The 14,556-nt window shown below is 43.3% G+C and overlaps 1 pseudogene across 1 annotated transcript; it reads left to right on the plus strand.

Moving 5' to 3' along the window:
* Positions 1-4,847: 4,847 nt before the first annotated feature.
* On the plus strand, positions 4,848-7,918 carry LOC306660632 (protein Wiz-like; annotated as a pseudogene). The gene has a single exon. The product of its transcript is annotated as a protein Wiz-like (transcript).
* The last annotated feature ends 6,638 nt before the right edge of the window (positions 7,919-14,556 follow it).

Consider the following 14,556-nt stretch of genomic DNA (forward strand, 5'->3'; position numbering starts at 1 on the left):
CAAATAACTTGTTTCATTTCACTCTGTAACGAATTACAAAAAATGGATTATCAGCAGTTCTGGAGGTCAGAAGTGGAAATGTGTCTCATTGGACTAAAATCAAGGTTTGCATCCCACTTTACAGACTCTAGGGGAGGCTCTTTCCTTGCCCTCTTCTTGACTCATGATCTTCTCCAATTATTGAAACCAGTAAATCACATTCTTATTCTCTGATGCTCCTCTTTGGTTTCCTTTTGAAGACATGTAAAGAACCACCTGCTCAAGGATGCTAAAAATTATTTTGGGCCTATCTGGACAATTCATGATGAATTCACCAGTACATTTAATTCCATCTTCTACCTTCATTCCATTAATTTGTCATTCCTGGGAATTTGGGCATGGACAGCTTGGAAGATTATTCTGCCTAGCATATGACCTGTCCTTTCCATTTCACCATCTTAACAAAATTTCAGATGGTATAAAATTTATTGTGCTAATTGCATGTGATACAGTAACAGGCAAGCAGGAAACTCATTTAGGTTGAAGAAATTGAATTGAATCTGATCAATACCCTTCTCGAATCTTCAATGACACTTTAGTACCTACATGTCATTTGGGCTGTTAAGATCATTATTTTACTTTTTTTTCTAAGTTTTTGTTTTGTTTTCAAATTTTATACAGCTGGACATGCTTATGATTTGACTTCTCTCTAATCAAGGTGTCACTATTCCAAGCACCATAATTGAATAAAATGAAGGCCCAGTTTCTTAAATTAAGATAATTGCATACTAGTTGTAAGGAATAGAGCTGCAGCTATTTCTCCCCTGATTCTGCCCCACTCCCGATACACCATTTTGTAATCTAGATTGTTAACTTTCTTGTGTCATTGGTCAATTAGCCCGTGGGCTTTCACTATTTAAAGGTAATTCCCCTGCTATTTGCTCTATTTTCTCTCTCACTCTCTCACTCTTTCTCTCTCTCACCCTTAAGGGTAGACACTCTGTTCGTCTACTTATTAAAGTCTCTTGTATAAATTCCCACATCTGGAGTGGTTTTCTGGGTGCTTTCACTAGTGTGTCTGACTAGTTTGGTCCAAATGGACTTTATTTTGTTTATTGGTCACTGTCAGCCAGTTGGTTTGAAAAAAATCCTGGAGCTAGAAAGGGTTGCTTTTGAGAAGAAACCTACACTTTGGAACTCAATATGAATTTCTTTCCTTAGAATTTTGTTCTAGCTTTTAATTTTCACAATGAAATCTTTTTCTGCCTCTTCCCACAGGGAGTGATCATTAAATGGATAAATCCTTGGGTTGCTATGTAACTATGAGACTTAGAGAAATACCTTTGTCTCCCCAAATTCTCTTCTGACCATACTTTTCTGATAATTTGGTAGCTAGGAGGACACGTGACAATAGAAATACCAATGTAAAGATTCGAAATATGACATTGTCATTCAATCTATCAAAAATGTTCAGTGTATATAACAATCTATCTTGGTTTAGAATTGTGGAGTCCCCCCAAAGCTCATGTGAGACAGTGAAAGAAGGTTCAGAGATGAAATGATTGGGTTTTGAGAGCCAACCTAGTGAATTCCTGATAGGGATGAACTGAGTGGTAACTGCAAGCAGATAGGGTGTGGCTGGAGGAGGTGGGTCATTGGGGACATGACTTTGGGATTTATATTTTGTCTTGGTGAGGCAAGCTCTCCTTCTCTCCCTCCCCTTCCCACTCCCCTTCTCTTTAATGCCATGGATATACAGTCACACTAAAACAAAGGAATTTTGACATGACCAGTTGTGGTTAAGTTCTTATATGTGTACTTCCTTTTGAGGTTCTATGTAGCAAAATTTATGTTAATCTAAATTCACTCACTCAAATCACAATTATTGAAGACACAATATGTGCTACATTGTCACGTGCACAAATGTAATAGAAAACTAGCCCATAATTGATTTTAAAAAAGGTGTCTGCATAAAGGCCAGTCATTAAAGTCCAGACTACAGTGGAGATAGGGACAATGTTTCAGAAAAATCAAATTTTCAAACTACATATGCCTGTTATGATATTTTTCAGTGTACAGAATGAGGGTTAATAAAAGATAGTTTTGAAAATTCCCAAAGGTGATTTTTTACATGTATGCTATCACTTGCAGGAAATCACCTAATTAAAGGAAGGGAGAGCCCTTTCATCTGGAGTGATCATGGAAGTCCTCTTATAAGAAATAACTTAGAAATAATTCCTTATTCTACCAAAGTTTTGGAACAATATAATTTCAGAAAGAAGAAATTACCCTATAAAAACCTTGGGCAAAATGTTCACAAATTGATTTTGAAAGGACAACCATGTTAAAAGTCTTGCAGACCTACCTCCTCCACACAGACACAATAAGGTGATGAAGGGGACAAAATGGGGGCACCTTAAGTCTACCTTTCCAATGACAATTGTTGGGCAATATTGAGTAATGAATTAAACTTATGGAACTTCCTTCTCAAGAAACGGAATGTAAGACAAAATATACTAAAGGTCTAATTGGGGCAAATTACAAAACCCCTGTGTGACTGGCTTAAAGATGGTGCAGTCATCTGATTGGACAGGAACCAAATAAGAGTGTGCTGTTTCCACAATAAACAAGTCGGCAGCTTCTCACCTTAGCCTGCTCTTACCTGACTCCCGGTGTCTGTGTGCTTATTGACACTGTGCCCTTCAACCCCCCTTTGCACGAGCCTCTGTGGTACAACAGACAGCATATTTGAGGGAGCCATATTTGAGGGATGGAAAAAAAAAAGTGTGGTCTGTTCATGGCAGGTTTCATGGGTATATTACTGGTGGAGATGAACAGGGACCTCATTTAGAAAATAAATACTCTGCAGTTGTCTTGAAAACTATCAATGATTTTTTGTCAACAAATTTGTAGTTTGTAGGTAAATCCAGTGGGACAATAGAACACTGTCTTGCAATCATGACTTAGGGATAAGACCATTTCTTACTAACTCCTTGTCTCCCCAGCACAGATTCTCAACCACTGACACTCCCTGGAGTCTGTGTTTTCCTAGCCTCACTCTTTCCTCCTCTGCCCCAGGATTGCTATAACTCCTCTGAAATAGAGATTGGGTTCTGGTTTTTTTTTTTTAGAAGGTTGAATTCCACTTTATTCATTCACCCCTAGCAAGGAACTCAAAGTCATGAGGAGACTCCAGGTTGGGCAGGCACATTCCACAGTGCCTCAGGATGACACTGTATCCACATAAGTTGGGCAGCCCCACAGCTGTTGGTGAGGGATTCCATGGAAGTAGAAATCCAGCCCACCCCAGATCCAGGTACCAACATGTCCTTGGATGCAGTCCTTTGAGGGTCACTTATCTGCCAGCAGTTGGGGTGACAGGGTGAGTGGAAGGGACATTGACCTCTCCACCAATGGCCATCAAGGCACATTGGTTCAGCAGTTGTAGGACAGGGCACCATCAGTCATCGAGTCCTGCATGCAACTGATACCTGGACCAGAACTCTGCGTGTCTATGAGGTTATATATAAACCCTAAAAGTATCTCAGTGCCTCAAAGAGGAAGACATGAAATAGCAAATAAAAAATTAAGAAACATGTGGTATTCAAGATAGAGTGGGTGAAAAAAGAAAAATGTTTATTTTTTTAATTTGTAATATAAAAATGTATAATGAACCCCTTACAATAAAGGGATTCCTATCTATTTTCCTGCTGTTAACAAGGAGTCCTTAATTTTCATTTTACACTTGACTACCCAAATGGTGTGGCTGACCCTGGGTCTGTTTGCTTTTTCTGTGGTCTGTATATAAAAAGGGCCATATAAAGAAGTGAATGTTCACCAAAATCCATACCCCCACTCTTTTCTGGGTATACCAATAGATTGAATCTCACCCCTTACATGTAGGATGTTTATATGATGCATTTTCACTAACAGAATATGAGTGGAAGTGAGGTGAGGTTACCGGTCAAGGCAATGAGGAATAGGTATGCCTTCTTCCTTTTCTTGGTTCATCATCTGGCAACAGAGGACTGGCAACAGGGCCCTCAAGAGTGATAGACATTGGAACCTTATTGACTACATGGGGCAGAACTCCATTCCAAGTCCTCTCAATCCTCAAGAACACCAAATTCAATTTACAAAAAGTTTTTTTGTGTTAAATCATTTAAATTTGATTATTGTGTCACTTAGCTACTTTTTTGACTTAATATAGGTCATGTAAATAGTCATCAAACTGACTTGCCTGGGTCTCTCTACTCAAAACATAAAAGCTCAGTATATCAGATTATTTTTGAGTTCCTTAGGGTATGAGATGCAAATATTTTAAAAATTATACCATCAAAAAATCATGTGAACTTTAACTCTTCTTTCCCTGTTTTGACATGCCTTTAAAAAATGGTTAAAATGGTTCAGTGAACTTTGAGATCCAGGTATCGGGGTAAATCCAGAAAAGCATGATGAAAAATTGTGAAAAGGAGGGTGTAGGGAAACTGCTATCCCCACACATGTACCAGACACTTCAAAGAAACCTACCAGACTTCCACGAGAAAGTGATTCATTTCAGTAGTTTTCCTAACATCCAAGAAAAACTTGAATCCACGGACTTGGACTAAAGAGAAGGAAATACTTCAGATCAAGTAGGTTCTATGAAAGGTTTTGAAACTTAGAATTAGTCAGCCCTATTTGTGAGTTTTTAGTTCCTTAGATACTCAACTTCACTCAGGGACAGGTATGGTGCTAAAAGGTTGAGCTCTAGATGTGAGAAACCTTAAAACAGAAATTACCAAATTGACAGATACAGGCTCGTTCACTACTGTATTTCTAAGCTATATAATTTAGATAATGAAAAATTACAGTGCGTGGGAGCCAAGATGGCAGCCTCCACCGCCCAGGGCCGAGTGACAAAAGCCCAGAGCAAAGCGGGGGACCGCGCGAGGGGGCGCCCCCACGCTCCCACCCCACTAGCCCGGCCCCGTGATCCTGCTGCCGCCGCCGCCGCAGCCGCCGCTGCCGCCGCCCCAGGACCGGCCCAAGGCCGAACTGGAGCCTGGTCTCTGTCCCGCGCCGCTGCCGGGCTTGGGTTCTGAGGAACACACAATGGTGGCCATGGACTTGGGGGCCCCCTGCTTCCTAAGAAAGCCTGCCTGTCCCTGGGGCCTTGGAGCAGGTGGCGAGTCGACTGAGCAGCAAAGTGGCCGGGAGGTTCCTCATGGCAGCAAACAGGAGCTGCTGGACCTCAAGGCCCAGAGCCAGCTGTGAAGTCTGCAGCGCCTGCTTTGAGACCCATAAAGGCCTGTCCAGCCACGCACGTTCCCACCTTCAGCAGCTGGGGGTGGCTGGAATCAGAGGGCAGTCGTGGCCCCATCGACCTCCTCTAGGAGCTGATGAAGCAGAAGGGCCTGCCCGATGTTTTTCTCGGGCTGCCGCCAGGCCTAGCTAAGAAGTCCAATTGGCCTAAAGAATTGGTCTCTGGGGCTACCCGGCCAGGTCTGCTTACCTTGGCCAAACCCCTGGACACCCCTGCTGTCAACAACGCCATCAAGTCTCCTCCTGGCTTCTCAACCAAGAGCCTGGCCCACCCACCCAGCTCTCTGCTCCTCAAGAAGGCGCCGCTGGCCCTGACTGGCTCCCATACCCCCAAGAATAATGAGGACAAGAGCCCCCAGCTGTCCCTGAGCCCCTGGCCAGCCTCCCCAAGGTCTGAGGATGAGGGGCCCCTGAATCTCACTTTACATAGTGATGGGGGCAGAGAGCTGGACTGCCAGCTCTGTGGTGCCTGGTTTGAGACCCACAAGGGTCTGTCCAGCCACGCCTGTGCCCACCTGCGCCACTTGGGAGTCAGCGACCCGGACGCCAAGGGACCCCCATCGAAGTGCTCCACAGGCTCAGCAGGAGGGACAGCGTCCAGATCTGCCTCCCACACGGGCGCGGAGCCCTGGCCCAGCTGGGGCGGCCTTTTCCCTCGTCTGCGGCCCTCTCCTTGCTCCCCGCCCACCGCCCGCCAAGAAGGCCAAGCTGAAGGCGCGAGTACGGCCAGTCCTTGGGGAAGTAGAACCTCTCGGCCGCCTCAGCCACCGGCATTTTCTGGGCCTCTGATATGGAGCCATCTCCTCTCAACCTCTCCTCCGGCCCAGAGCCAATTCCAGACATCCGCTGTGAGTTCTTCAAGAACCACAAGGGCCTGTCCAGCCACGCACGTTCCCACCTGCGGCATATGGGCATGACTGAGTGGTAGGTCAGTGGCTCGCCCATCAACACGCTGAGGGAGATCCTGAAAAGACGGACCCAGTCTCGGCCAGGTGGACCCTCCACCCTCCAGGGCCCAGCCCAAAAGCCCTAGCAAAGGTGGTGGGCACTGGAGACCCTGGCAGCTCACTAGAAGCCCACAACCCCTGGGACCTTCACATCTCACCTCTGGCCTGCTGCCACCACCACCAGGCAGCCCCCTGGACCACTCACCAACTGCCTCTCCTCCTCCCAGGGCCCAGAAGATGTTCCCAGGCCTGACTGCAACCTCCCTGACTAAGAAGCTAAAGTCTGAACAAATGCGGGTGGAGATCAAGCGGGAGATGCTGCCAGGGGCCCTTCATGGGGAACCGCACCCACCTGAGGGTCCCTGGGGGGTGCAGCGGGAAGACATGACATCCTTGAACCTGTCATCCCGGGAGAGCCGGTGAATGATATCTGCTGTGAGTTTGGCTGTGAGTTCTTTGAGAATCACAAGGGCCTGTGGAGCCAAGCACACTCCCACCTGGGGCAGATGGGCATGACTGAGTAGTCTGTCAACGGCTCACCCATCAACACAATCTGGGAGATCCTGAGAAGCGGTGCCTCATCAAGGAGCAGCCAGCCGGAGACCTGGCTCCTGCCTTGGCTGAGATGGGTCTTCCACAGTAGCCCCTGGGCCTGTACAGTCCCCACTACCACTTTCGCCCCTGGCTGGCCGGCCAGGCAAACCAGGAGCTGGGCCAGCCCAGGTTCCCGGGAGCTCAGCCTGATACCCATCACTGGGGCCAAACCCTCAGCTACCGGCTACCTGGGCTCAGTGGCAGCCAAGTGGCCCCTGCAGGAGGACGTCTCCTCACCGCAGAGGTCAAGGCCAAGACCTACATCCAGACTGAACTGCCCTTCAAGGCAAAGACCCTCCACAAGAAGGCCTCCCACTCCTCCACCGAGGCCTGCTGCAAGCTCTGTGACATTTACTTTGAAAATTGCAAATCCCTGGCCAGCCACGCACGGGCACACCTGCGGCAGTTTGGTGTGACAGAGTGGTGTGCCAACAGCTCGCCCATCTAGACACTGAGCGAGTGGATCAAGCATCAGCCCCAGAAGATGGGTGACTACCACAGTTCCATCCAGGGCGGCCGCCCCTTCACCAAGAAGACCTGCAGTGCTGGCCATGGCTATGACAATGACAAGCGACCACCCCTGGGGCTGGCACTTGGGGGCCTGGCCTTGGTTGACTGCAGTGCTGGTGGGGAGCCAGGGCTCGAGGCTGGCCGGGCAGCTGACAGCAGTGAGCGGCCTCTGGCAGCCAGCTCGCCAGGCACTATGAAGTCTGAGGAACATCAGCGGCAGAATACAACAAATTTGAGCACCAGCAAGCCCGCTCCCCAGATTCCTCTGGGGTCCGGGGAAGCGAGGAGGCCAATGACTTGCTTCAGAAGCTGGAAGAGGTAGAGCAGCCTCCACCCCGGGTGCGGCCAGTCCCCTCCTTGGTGCCCTGACCTCCTCAAACATCACTCTTCAAGTTTGTTGGCAACATCTACACCCTCAAGAGCAGGTTCTGAGAAGTGGAATTCCAGGGCCCCCTTTCCATCCAGGAAGAGTGGGTATGACGCTTACAGCGGCACATCCTGGAGATGAATTTCTCCAAGCAGATCCTGCACCTGAGGAGCCCCAAGCCCCGCTGGCACAGACAGCAGCAGCAGAGGCACCCTAACACCAAAGCATTCCAGATTTCCTCTTGTCCACCTCTGTCTCTTGTTTCTCCTCTATGTCCTCCTCCCTCTCTTCCTTTTTTCTCCGTTTCCAAAGGAGCAAGCCAAAAACCTCAAACCGGTGCCCCTCGGGGGCCTGGGCACACTACAAATGGGTGTCTGGAGCCAGCTAGCCACCCTCCCCCAGCCAGAGGACTCTGGGGCCACAAGGGTGTCTTCCTCCAGTCCACACCCACCTGGTCCAGCAGGGGTAGCAGCCAGTCCCTGGTGGCAGCTGATCTGGTCACAGGGGAGGACAGCATTACCCCGTGGCTAGCAGCCAACAGGGCTATGTCTGCTATCCATGGTCATTTGCAGAGACCCCAAAGACTTCTGTTCTGGTCCCCTCTTGTCCCCATGTGTCCTCTCACACAGGCACATGCAAACATACACGCACACATGCACCTCGTGAGACCCGGGATCTGCCCTAGCCTCCCAGTTCCCAAGTTAAAAGATCACATCATGCCACAGTGCTTGCTCAGGGGAAGCCACGCTCCCTCTGTGGGCCCACTTGGGCCTGGGAGCCCCCATTGAGCCCACAATGCCACAGAAATCTTGTTGGCTACCCCCAGAGGGGCATTCGTAACTGGGGAAGAGCTCAGAGCTGACAGCTGCCTCCTGCCATGTCAAGGCCCCCAGAGCCTCAGGGGCTCCAGGGCTGGATGGTAGAGGGGGATGGGACTCTCCTCCCCCATCCCTCCTTCCCTCCCCCCTTTCACTGTTGCTTTCTATGTATAGTTCCCTAGATCTTTCACTTTTTCCCCCCTCCCCTCGGTACTGGGGATCGAACTCAGGGCCTTGTGCTTGCGAGGCAAGCACTCTACCAGCTGAGCTATCTCCCCAGCCCCATCTTTCACTTTTTTAAAAACCCATTTTGTATAGAGAATAAGGAACGTGGATCTTTTTATTTTGCAATCCTGGGCCAGCTAGATACCGGGAGAAAATTGTCCTTCTAACTTTTTTTCAATGGCCACCTTTTTCTTATTGATGTACCTAAAAATATGTAAATTAAATTTCTCTTCTGGAAACACGGGGGGGGGGGGGAAATTCCTGCCTCTACTGCACCATTGGATAATCCTACAGAGATGAAACAATGTGAAAATATGCAAGTGTATATTCATGCCCTTTGGAAGAAAAAGAAATTTCCCTGAGTCACTCATCTTTTATCTAAAATGTGAAACCAAAGTACACGTTTCATTTTATACTTTTTAATGTCTTAATTACAAGCAGTCCTCACTTTGCCCAATAGCATGGGGCTATAAAATGCCTGTGCAACCTGAAATCACACAAGGGCATCATATTAACCAATGAGAAACGTTCTGATCCATGATCTTTACTTTTTGTAGAAATAGTAAAATAGGTTCAAATGTATAAGAAAATTAAAGAGTAAAACTAATATTTTGTACATTATAATTGAACACATTGGTACTATTTATTGATGAACTTTGAGTTCTTTGAATATCACTTGGCTCCCTGTTATTAATCTTAAAGTGCAAGTATCTTCTCTGCCTTGGTAAACTGTCATCCTCTTAAGACTGGATCACCTTCTAATATTTAACTTCTTATACTACCAGTGTCATAAAATAATTTAGTCTTTTATCTCTTACCTTTTTATCACTTTCTCTGGGACATCTTTTACATTATAAATGCTTTCCACATTTACCTTAACAAGTTGGCATTTACTAAGTTCTTCTGACTGCCTATATAGTCTCTGGAACATGAGATATGTCAGCATTCCCCTAAACAGCTATTCCTTTTATAATTCCAATTTATATTTTATTCATATTTCACTTTCATCACTTTCACTTTTCCTTTCTCACTGTACTTCCACCTTTACCAATTCCCTCTTTTCATTGTTAAATATCAACAAGCTTAACCCCAGTAGACAAGGAGGCAACACACACTTTACTGTCAGTGTGGATAATAAATAACAGATGCACACTGATCAATCACCAACAGACTCTGAAAACAGTGACGCAGTTGATCATTTGTCATGATGTGAATCAGCTAATTACATAGTGAATTCGGACTAAAGGGCTACAGCAGTTAAGTTTGTACTTTTTCCATTTATTCATAGTTAATATATCATGGTAACTGAAATTTTAAACTTGTTCTTGGGGACGGGTTTTATTAAACTAAATCATCACCAAAATGTGTATGTTAGGGAACTTGCAAAAAAGGGACTGTCTTCACTTTCTAAATGTTTTCTCAGATGTGTAAAATAATGTAGTTTCAGATTTTTAAACAATTTTTACCATTTTTTTACACATTACTACATCTTTAACCTATGCTTAAAAAGTGGCTATTATTATTTATTAATGTCCAAATATTTTTATTTTGGTACCAGGGACTGAACTTAAGGACATTTAATTACTGAGCCACATCCCCAGCCCTCTTATGTATTTTATTTAGAGACAGTCTCACTGAGTTGCTTAGGGCCTGGATAAATTGCTGAGACTGGCTTTGAACTCACAATCCTTCTGACAACCTCCCAAACCACTGAGATTAAAGGTGTGTGCCCCTGTGCCCCCTAATGTCCAAATCTTTTATAGGTAACAATTTTCATAAAATGTTATGTAGTTTTACATAAATTCAGTTGAAATGGACAAATTTGAAATGTTTCATTAAAATTCAACTAACTGTTGAATTACACCATAGATATCGACAACATCTACCTTTTCTTCATATGGAAAAAAACAAATCTTTATGGACTACAGCAATAGAATGCTTCACTACAGTTCTTAGTAGTCTTATAGAGGTTGCAGAGTTTATAGTTCAGCACAATAACACAGGTTCTCTCCAATTCACCCAGAATATTAATAGTAATATTAATTGGATGATGTAATTAATATTTTGGTTCTTTAGACAGAACTTCTCCTTGAAATTTGCAATATTTTGTATTTCCATGCATGATAGAGTTGCATAATACTAAGGAAATGCAGGGGGGATATACTTTAGAGATGCATGTATAATGTCCTTTGACTTTCATTCCCACCATTCTCTAGAGCGGGGAGAACAGAGCAGAAAAATTATATTTTGTTACCTGTGTTTGTTACTTTAGTGAAACAGCTGCATTCTATTTCACTTAATTTTCATAACTACCTGTTATATTTTAAATGTGAGGTGTCCCCCAAAAGCTTGTGTGAGACGATGAAAGCAGGCTAAGAAGTAAAATGATTGGCTTATGAGCCTTACCCCAATCAGTGCATTGATCCTCTGATAGGGGTTAATTCTGTGGTAACTATAGGCAAGTAGAGTCTGTCTGGAGGAGGTAGGTCACTGAGAGCACACCTTTGTGGTTTATATTTGGTGAGCTGAGCTTCCTATCTCTTTGCTTCCTGTCATCATGTTCCCAGCTGCTCTCCTCCACCACACTCTTCTGCCATGATGTTTTGCCTCATTCCAGGCCCTGAGGAATGGAGTCAGCCATCTAGACTGAGACCTGAAACCATGAGTCCCCAAATAAACTTTTCTTTAAATTTGTTCTCGTAAGTTGTTTTGGTCACAGCAGTGGAAAAGTCTCACTAATACACCACTGTAAGAGGAAAGTTTTATTCATTCATCTGATGAACAGCATCTAGGTTGGTTCCATATGCCCTTTAGCCAGGAAGATACCATGGCAGACTGAAGTATGGAGCAAACTTAGCCTGTTCTCTTCCTATTAAGATCTGGAAAAAGTATCAAAGAGTGTCCTGCAGAAATCTTTATCTTGCTCCAAAATTTCTGCCAGGTCTCAGCTTTTATATCCTCATGTCCTCTTCATCTTCTCAATTTCCCATTTCCTTGTTGGATTATCTCTTGTCTGTATATAATATTTGGCAAGATTTTTATTCAAATGGGGGGGAAAGATTTTTATAATGCCTTGAGTACATTAGAATTCACTGATATTTCATGTTTGGGATTTCAGAATTGGGGTGGATAGGTGAAAGATGGAACAGTTGATAATATTCCAAAAACCAGAACAGAATAATCTGTCAATGTTAAAATAATACTCAGTCTCCAAATTATTGGAGAATTTCATGGTCATTTCTCATCTAATCCAGTGTGTCTTTATTTGTCCTTCCTCTCATTTCTCCTGTGTATTCATTCCTTTTCTTATAGTTTCTCTCCATTTTCTGCTCCCTCTCAGGATCAGGAACAAAGGTAACGACGTAACTTGTTCTTTCTCTTTGTCTCATGCAAGTTAGCTCCTTATTTCTCCAAGGTCCTGGTATCTGTTAACCTCTAAGCACAAAGTTTATGAAGGTGTTTTTGTCTCATTCATTAACATTAAAATATTCATTAAGAGATGAGAATTATGTATGTATGTTATTTTCTATATTTTCACCGCCTAAATCCATGATGCCTTACTCATTACAATAGGGTGAGGATGCTATTTTTCTGTCATTCCTTACCTAGCATTTAGTCACTAAATCCTCACACTGCTCTCTTCTCAATAACTAGTACTTTTGGAGCAATTCTCTGTATATTTCCATGTGGTTCTAGGATCTTAGGAAGAATGTTGCAGTGCTTTGTGTAACCTGATCCTGAATTTTAGTGGCCCTCTTTTACATGAAACAAAAACTACAAGCAAATATGTATCAGAGTATTTATAATCAGTAATCATGAGAAATTTTAAAGATAAAAAAACTGTTACGTTAACAAAAAAAATTTATGAAATAATATTTATGTTCATGAAAAGTCTCACTCATTTTTACTCCTCCAGTCCTATATTTTTTGACTATAAAATCAATTTTTCATACAACTATAAACATTTATATTCTTCTGTATATACAAAATGTTTTTTATTGTATTGTCTATTTCTTTCCTCATCACAGGTCTTACAGGTTAAGATCCCCTGTCACTGGATCTCCAATATTTTTCTCACAACATAGAAAATTCCAAAAACTCCTATGACTGTACAGATCAGGTTTTTTGTTTATGTCTTACTAAATTTGTGCATTATACATCTTATGTTGTCTTCACTTCAGTTTTCTCTGTCAAACTCCATTTAGCCCACCTCATTATGTCAGTCTGTCTGGAGAACAAAGGTAATGGGATCTGATGGTAGGGTAAGAACTCATTAACACATCATATGTAAAATTTATACTTGTGCCATAGTATTTTTTTGGAATTTTCATTCTTCTTAACTCAATGTCTTATGACTGCTCCTATCTTGGAGGAAAGAAGAAGATATTTTCAGATTTGGTAATTTTCATCTTTTCTCCATCTTCCCATGTAGCTGCTAAGGTGTTATATTAGGTCCAATTATGCTTTGCTATGAATTCAGACCCCTGAAATTGTCTTGAGCAAGGGATGCATAAGAGATTCTTTGAATTAGAGAATAGAATTCTCATCCCAGTTCTATGATTATTTTAATATTAGCTAAGATATAGTACCTCATACTTTCATGTAAGGAACAGATGGTAAATAAGCCCTGTTCGCAGCAGGTAGTGATGCATGACTGTAGTACCAGTTACTTGAGAGGCTGAGACAGGAGGATGGCAAGTTTAAGGCCAGCCTCAGCAATGCAGCGAGACTCTAAGCAACTTAGTGAGACCCTGTCTCAAAATAAAAGAATAAAATGAGCTGGCGGCATACCTCAGTGGAAAAACATCTCTGGGTTCAGTCTTTAGTACCCCCCCCCCAAAAAAAAAGTAATGTCTGTTTCTTCTGTTTACAACAATAAGACTGAGCACCTGAAAGAAAATAATGATTTGCAAGAACAGCTGACTTCATAAGAAGTTCACCCAGAATTCTGATCTCTTGGAACCAGTTTGGGTTATGATTAAACCTATTGAATTCTCTCAGCCGATAAGTGAGAATCATATCATCCCTTCTTACCTCATGTTCTATATTATTCAATTGGCTTTTGATTTGCAAGCCCTTTCTAATTCTTTACACTGTAATTATGCCTCTTTAGTAGGCAAACAATTAGCAGTCTATATGCATATACTGATCTCATAACAGATTGCCCCTCAAAGTATATCATCTAGAAATAGATCCAGGGATCACCACAATGGAGCAGTAGACAACTTGGGACTGGGTCTGAGGCAAACACAAATGACCTGGCAAGAAGTAAGGTAGTTTTCAAAAATGTAGACTAAAAGGAAGTAATGATTAAGTAGTATCCTTTGGAGAAAATGCAAAATAGCAGTAGCAGCTCTGCATCTGAAATATGGTGTCCATATTTACATAGATTTTTCACATTTACTGTTTTCACAGTAAGCAAATAGGTACATGAAATCATTCATCCAAAGCAAGCAGAGTTACATATTAACACACGATTGTCTGCTTATTATTGCAGATAAATGAAACCAAAAGCTAAGAGTCACAAAGAAGCAGCTCATGGGAACTTTTCTTTAGTTAACATATAGGAAAACATAAAGATTCTTCAAATTCTTCCAAGAACTTCTTGAGGGAATTTTGAGACACTTGATTATCATCTGTAATTACTGGGATAGTACAAGAAGTTAAACCCTGGTGCTATGCCAGAAACTGAAGATAGGGAGAGATTTCCTCACCGTACACAATATTAGTGAATATGAACTAAGAAACTAACATGCTAAGACTGATAAAGCTAACTACTATGCATTTGGAAGTAAAATTAATCAGTTTCTGA

Source organism: Sciurus vulgaris, assembly GCF_902686455.1.
Source record: "Sciurus vulgaris genome assembly, chromosome: 4".
NCBI lineage: Eukaryota > Metazoa > Chordata > Mammalia > Rodentia > Sciuridae > Sciurus > Sciurus vulgaris.